Raw genomic sequence first — 6,929 nt, 5'->3', positions numbered from 1 at the left:
CTCTATAGGGTGGCTATGAGTCGGAACCTACTTGATGACACTTAACAACAAGGACAAAGACAAAAGTCATCTGGATGAGGGGACCATCAGCCAGAGGTCATAACAATGTCCTAAGGACCCACGACCATGTGACTCATTAGAGAGAAGATGGAACACCAAGGGAATTCATCACAAAACCATGACCGGTGGCATACCAACTCCTCACTCTTCAGGTGGGATTTCAGGGACCACAGCTGGGACACGTGTATTCTTGTAGATTAGGAAAATTCACAGGCTTGGTTTTGGGGTCCTCCGACCACCTGGGTTGGGATATGACTTGTGACCAATTTCCATTAAAGGCACCCAAGCAATCCCTGGCTTAGTCATTCACGTTCAAACACACTCTACCTGACGGCTTTTTACACCAAAGGCTTTTTACACCTACGTTGAGACTCAAAATCACTGCCTCCTATCCTTATTAACTCAAGTGCGGAGTCTACACTGGGTTCCCACTAAGGTTGTGACAAATGTTTAATACCAGGCGTCCATCATGACAAGACCCTAAGGATGCTCTGAAGCCCACTCTTGATTATTCTCATTCCCCTGACCCTTAAGGGGCCTTGCTTGGGATGACTGATGGGGCAGATCGCTCAAACAAGCAACCGTGCAGAGCCCGTGATAAAGACAAACTCGTCTCTGCACAGCCCAGAAGGGAGGTTCAGGGTGTGGGGTGATAGCTCATGGGAGTATGTACGGCGAGTAGGTGGGCAGGGGGGGTCACTACTGAATTATTGTTTTGGCAATGGCTCCGGACTGCCCTGTTTCTATCCAATTATCCTGGTTACTGCTGTGATAAATCCCAAGTCTGGGCACCCGGCTGGCTTTCAGGATCTGACGCACACCACGGCCCCTGCCTCATCCATTATCAGCCCACCCCAACCCTCGAGGGCATTATCTGGACATGCTTCTCCTCCTTGGCAGTTTTCCCCCAACCATCAGATAGACCCCATAGGAGAGAGGGGCCAGATGACGCTGCTTGACCTAAAATTCCATTCTCTCCCTGGATGCTGGCATCAGCTCATAATGACCTAGCACTTATGCACGGGAGGCCGTGAGTAGAATTTACTTATGAAAAATCACTTGATTTCATTAGCTAGGGAGTCCCTGGGAGGTGCAGATGGTTAATGCATTTGGCTCCTCATTGAAAGTTTGGAGGTTCAGGTCCACTCAGCAGTGACTTGAAAGTGATTTCTGAAACTCTGCCACGGAGAACCCTGTGGAGCACAGCTCTGCTGTGGTACATGTGGAGGCACCATTAGTTGGATCTACTTACAAAAAATGGGCCACTGAAAACCCTACGGGGCTCAGTTCTAATCTGACACATGTGAGGGTGTCATGAATGGAATCTACTTATGAAAAATCATCCACTGAGAACCCCGTGGAGCGCAGTTCTCCTCTGACACACAAGGGGGCTCCATGAGTGGAATCAACTTCTGAAAAATCATCCACTGAGAACCCTGTGGGCACAGTTCTAGTCTGACCACACGGGGGCACTATCAGCGGAATCTACTTCTGAAAAATCATCCACTGAGAACCCTGTGGGCACAGTTCTACTCTGACCACACGGGGGCGCTATCAGTTGAATCTACTTATGAAAAATCATCCACTGAGAACCCTGTGGGCGCGGTTTTACTCTGACACACACGGGGCACCATGAGTTAGAATTAACTCAATGACAGCTTTGTGTGTGTGTCTGTGTGCCTTAAGTTCACAACTACTACTACTTCTTTTTTTGTTTTTTAAACAAATGAAGCTGTATCTGATGGTTTAATGCACACAACTGGGAAAAGCAGGGGTGTTACATTTGATCGAAATGGTGAGCAGGGGGTTCAGTGTCTCACATATGGTGTTGGAGGCTCGGACTAGATTCCCAGTCAAGGACCCTCGTGGATAGCCACCACCTGTCTGTCTGTGGAGGTTTGAGTGTTGGACTGAACAGGTTTCAGGTGGGGCTTCCAGACTACGGCAGGTAAGGAAGAAAGGGCTGGCAATTGATGTTTGAAAATCAGCTCATCAAAGCCCTGTGGATCATAACTGTCTAATCCACAACCCACCATGGAGATGGTGCAGATCCAGGTAACATTTAGGTCTATCTACTGTGAATGGCAGGGAGCTCTGGTAGCGTAGTGGTTACGAATCGGGCTGCAAACCGCAAGGTCAGCAGTTCGAAACTACCAGCCGCTCCGCGGGAGAAAGATGAGGCGGTCTGCTCCCTTAAAGATTTACAGCCTCGGAAACCCTGTGTAGGGTCGCTATGAGTCAAAACCGACTCCACGGCATATAACAACAACAACAACTGTGAATGGCGCCAGCTCCAAGCAGCCAAGGACACCGCCAGGTATTCAACTAATGAGTGTTCTCTAGTATCGCCTTTCTTTCTAGTCTACCAGAAGTCGACAAGCCTTTTCTCTACAGAGCCAGTTGGTGAATATTTGAGGCTTTGCGGGCCACACAGAAATGATGAGCGAGGCTGTATGCCAAGAGAACTTGATTTTTGGATAAAGTTTCAGATCTTATGTGTCACAAAATATTTGCCTTCTTTTGATTTTTAAAATTTTTTTGGTTTTAGATCTACGATTGTTCCTTAAGAAAGCTCTCTAAATTATTCAAAGTTCATGCCTCATAAAACCTGCATTTGCTCTGGCTCACCTAATAACCTCTTTAGAGGCTCCAACAAAGCTTAAAGGCCGATGTATAGCAATGAACACACACATCCAAAATGAAGAAAGAACCCAAACCAACACATGAACATAACATCTCCAACAAAAAAGTAAGCCGACTGCCACCTGAAGGAAAGAAATCATAAAGATCGGCAGTGGTTGTGTGTTGTCAAATCGATTCCAGTTTCCAAGGAGCAGTTGGTGGGTTTGAACTGCTGACCTTGTGACTAGCAGCCCAGTACTTATCCTACCGTGCCACACTAAGAGTCTGCTAATATCAGGATTCTGAGCCTGTAGATTTTTACAGGATCAGAAAATCTCATCTTTCTTCCACGGGGCAGATGGTAGATTAGAACTGCTGACTTTGTGGCTAGTGGCACAATGTGGAACCCTCTATGTTACCAGGGCTCTTATAATAAAGGTGGTTGTTAATTGCCGTGGAGTTGGTTCCAACTCACAGTGATTCTGTATAGGGTTTTGAGACTTTAAATCTTTGTGGGAGCAGAAAGTTTCATCTTTCTTCAGATAATAAAGGTTAGAGCAGAAATAAATGAAACAGAAAACAGAGAAACAGTAGAATCAATAAGAAGGTGGCTCTTTGAAAGGATTAAAAAAAATAGACAAATCACTGGCAAATCTAACAAAAGAAAAGAAGATACAAAGAACACGAATGAAAAATTATATAAGTGACATCACAACAGAAGTAATGGAAATAAAAAGGACACTAGCGATACTATGAAAAATTATACTCCAATGACTTTGAAAATTTAAAAGAAATGGACACATTTTCAGAAAAATACAACCTACCTAAACTAACATGGATGTAAGTAGAAAACTTGACTAGACCTGTAACAAAAGAATAAATTATCAGGTTGTTAAAAAGCTCCCAACAGTAGTTAACCTTATAGTTCAGAAACAGAGGACCCTAAGACCATCAAGGGAGAAGAGCATGAGCGGAATGCGGGACCCTATCCAGAGAAACAACGACACCAGAGATGGAGGCAGAGATGAGGACATGGAGTGAGGGAGCAGCTGAGGGCTCTAGACTCATGGAAAGAGAGGGACTGAGTGCTGGTGGCCAGGAGGCAGGGTAACAGAATGTGCCCTTTGGTTGTATATATTATTATATATTCCTGAGTGTGTTTGTGTACATCTTCCCACCACCCCCACCCCCCAAAAAAGAAAAACAGAGGGAATGGAAGCAAATACTGTTGCACAGAGGAGACTGTAATCATTGCAATAAAACGATGGCGTAAAGCTGACGTTCTCCCATGTAAACTATCACTTAGTTCACAATAAAAAAAAAAACAACCTCCCAACAAAAAAGTTTAGGCCCAGATGGCTTTACTCGTGAATTCTGCCAAAAACTCAGAGATGAACTGACACCAATTTTACCCAAACTATCCGGAACATAGAAAAGGATGGAAAACTCCTGAATAAATTTTATGAGGTGAGCCTAACTCTCATACTAAAACCAGGCAAAGGACATCACTAAAAAAGAAAATTATAGACCAATATCCCTCATGAACATAGATACAAAAATCCTCAACAAAATCCTAGAATTCAACGACATATCAAAAAAAAACAATATATATATATGTATCATGGGCCAGATTCAGTATGCCCTCGTCCTGAACAAAGCTCAGAGAACTCAAAATGCAGAGAGATCAGAGTTCGGATCTGAGAGGACAACCTTCAAAAACATCAGGAAAACAGGAAGTCCAAATAACTTTGTGGGTACTAAAGTCGGCTTCTGCTAAGTCCTTGGAGGTGGCCTTCCGAACCCCTCTTTGGACACCAAAACTGTCCAAAAAATTGAGTCTATGATAAAATTAATCTATCAGATGAGGTTTATTCAGGCAGAAGATTCAAGAATCAAGTGGTACCAAACCACATGCGGAACATTACTCTGGCTGGGTATCACCAATGACTGGCTTTTTATTTCAAAATAGAAAAAGTTGGAAGCAAAAAAGTTTTTTTTTCTGATAGATTTATACAATTTCCTATTGAAACACCATCAGGATTTTATGATGCATGAGGGTAGAAGTGCTGTCAGAATCTCAGTGGTCAATGAAGGTGACCTGATTTACAGGAAGGTTAGGTCTGCAGTTCAAACCCACCAGCCCCTTCTCAGAACCAACTTGATGGTACTTAATACCACCACCACCAATGCCTAAGTTTAATTAAGTAAAGACAAGCGTTAGAGACATTGTCTACTTGATGTCATTTTATCAACTACAGCACATTATTTTCAGTTCAGTTTATATAGCTCACCTGTAATGAATGGGAATGATGATAAAAATACATAAATCTTCACGAGGATGTTGTTGATTTTGCTGCTGTTAATTAAGAGCCATTGAGTCAGTTCCAACTCAAGGCCACCTTGTCTAGGGTTTCCAAGGAGCAGCTGGTGGGTTTGAACTGTCAACCCAGTGCTTTATCCTACAGTGCCATACCAGGATTCTTATGAGGATGGTGGTGGTGGTGGTGGTTATGTGTCATGGAGTCGGTTCTGTCTCATAGTGACCCTGTATAGGGTTTCTGAGGCTGTAAATCTTTATGGGAGCAGAAAGCCTCATCTTTCTTCCACAGGGTGACTGGTAGATTCGAACTGCTGACCTGTCAGTTAATATAGCCCAGCTCATAATCCACTATGCTACCCGGGCTTCTTATGAGAATAGTGGAAGGATTAAGTGAATTAATAGGTAGAACATGCTTAACCCAGTGGGGGAAGCCACCTTTGTGCCCCTTAGCAGCCCGTCCACACTGAGAGAATCCTTAAACCAGCTCCTCATCCCTCTGCCTGTCTAAGCCTTAATTAGCAGCTCCCCAAAGTCAGATCGCTGAAGGCTATCCCTAGGAGTCCTACACTAGAGATTCTCCAGTTAGACTACACTTGAAAGGTTGGCGGTTTGAAACCACTTAAAGGCACCTCTGAAGACTAGCCTGGCGATCTTCTTCCACACAGACTAGAGACTCACTAACAGCAGGAGGGGATTTACCAGAAACAAAGCTTCCCACCAGGACTAGAGTTCAGTTTCTCTTTCCTTCTCCGAGTGGCTCTAGCATGGACTCACCTGACCCCACCCACACCTGGGAACTCACTGTGCTCAGCAACTTGCCCCACCCATTCATGCCTTTTCAGTGGAAATGGAGATCCCAGTTTCCTTTGGCCTTTTCACTTTACATACATCAGTCAGGATGGCCCATCCAGCCCAGCTAAAATGCAGAGCCATGCAGCCAGGGAGGCAGTTTCTGGTTGGCCGTGGCTACAACACAGAACCTGATGTTGGTGGCTGTGGTGCTGGGATTGGCTGGAGCAAGCTCTGTCCCCACTCCCAAACCTGCCACAATGAGGGGGGCGCTGCCACATTGACAGGTTCAAATCTCTGTCACCCTGGAAGCTGGATACCTTCAGAAGGGCTAAGGATGCGTTGGAAGAGTCACTCTTGCTGAAGAAATGACGCTGCAACTCCCAAATCTTCCCCAGTATCTGGGACCTGAGGGAGCTTCCCTTACGAGAGCGCCCTGTGGCCTTGGAGGCTGAGCTGACGCTGACACTGAGGGTCCTGGGGAATGTGGACAACTCAGTCTGGGGCCCGTCCTGGACCAGCCCCTTCACACGCTGCATCACGTCCATTCTGAGCTCTGGGCCTGTGTCCCTGCTCAGCCCAGAGCAGGTCCCAAGACGCAGGCCTCCACCACTGGCTGCACCGGCTCCTGAAGGCCCTGAGGAAGGAGTCCCGAAGATGCCTTGAGGCCTCTGTCACATTCAACCTCTTCTGCCTGCTCATACAGGACCTGAAATGTGTTGCCAGCGGAGACCAGTGTGTCTGAAAACTGAACCCACCTCCAGCCCAACTGAGACCCAGACCTTATTTATGTACCAAGTCCCACTCCTGCCTTAATTTATTCCTGCCCTTCCCCCCACTGTTGACAAGGCTGCCGCCTTAATGTTGTCTTGTAAGAAATGTTTCTTTTTCTACTTTTGTACAAAATGCACAAATAAACAGTCAAGAACTGAAAAATAAATGATACATCATGACTAAGTGGGATTCATACCAGGGAGCAAGGATGGTTCAATATTAGAAAAACAATCAACATGATTTGCCACAGAAATAAAAAAAGGAAAAGAACCATAAGATCATATCAATTGGTACAGAAAAGGCATTGGACAAAAATCCAACATCCATTCTTCTTAACATTATTAAGGGCATACATATATGCACA

At 45.2% G+C, this 6,929-nt stretch overlaps 1 pseudogene; it reads left to right on the top strand.

The window, feature by feature from the left end:
* Window positions 1-5,900: 5,900 nt before the first annotated feature.
* On the top strand, window positions 5,901-6,536 carry LOC102828946 (annotated as a pseudogene).
* The last annotated feature ends 393 nt before the right edge of the window (window positions 6,537-6,929 follow it).

The sequence above is a fragment of the Chrysochloris asiatica genome, unplaced genomic scaffold (genome assembly GCF_000296735.1).
Source record: "Chrysochloris asiatica unplaced genomic scaffold, ChrAsi1.0 scaffold00102, whole genome shotgun sequence".
NCBI lineage: Eukaryota > Metazoa > Chordata > Mammalia > Afrosoricida > Chrysochloridae > Chrysochloris > Chrysochloris asiatica.
The sequence above is the reverse complement of the archived record's forward strand: the minus strand, read 5'-3'. Positions and strand labels throughout refer to the sequence as shown.